Source organism: Eimeria mitis, genomic scaffold (genome assembly GCF_000499745.2).
Source record: "Eimeria mitis Houghton genomic scaffold, Emh_scaff970, whole genome shotgun sequence".
In the NCBI taxonomy this organism is placed as follows: Eukaryota; Apicomplexa; class Conoidasida; order Eucoccidiorida; family Eimeriidae; genus Eimeria; species Eimeria mitis.
The window spans coordinates 12,073-12,646 of NW_013577145.1; positions in this window are offsets into that span (position 1 = coordinate 12,073).

Below are 574 nucleotides of genomic sequence, written 5' to 3' on the forward strand. Positions count from 1 at the left end.
GATATGCAGAGGGTTGGGATGAGCTCAAGCTAATGCTGCTGCTGCTGCTGCTGCTGTTCCTGCTGCTGCTGCTGCTGCTGCTGCTGCTGCTGCTGCAGTCAACAGATTCCATCAGAGACCCCAGGGAGGTGACCCTGTCCTCGGGGAGCAGCAAACGTATTTCTGCTGCTGCTGCTGCTGCTGCTGCTGTTGCTGCTGCTATTGTTGTTATCAGGGCGCAGCCAAGTTATTCCTGCTGCTGCTGCTGCTGCTGCTGTTGCTGCTGCTGCTGCTGCTGCTGCAGTCGCCGCAGACAGATCCCAGGGGGGGGCGGGGGGTTGGTGGGTGTTGCTGGGGGTGTCCTGCTGCTGCAACAGCAGCAACTGCAGCAGCAGCAGCTGCTGCTGCTGCTGCTGCAGCTGCTGCAGCAGCTGCTGCTGCAGTTGCTGCCCTGGGGCCACTCGGTGGGCGATGTGTCTCGAACAGCAGCAGCAGCAGCAGCAGCAGCGGCAGCAGCAGCAGCAGCAGCAACTGCAGCTGTATATACAGAGACAAAAAGAGATAAGAAGAACTAAAAGAGACAGCTGCTGCTGCT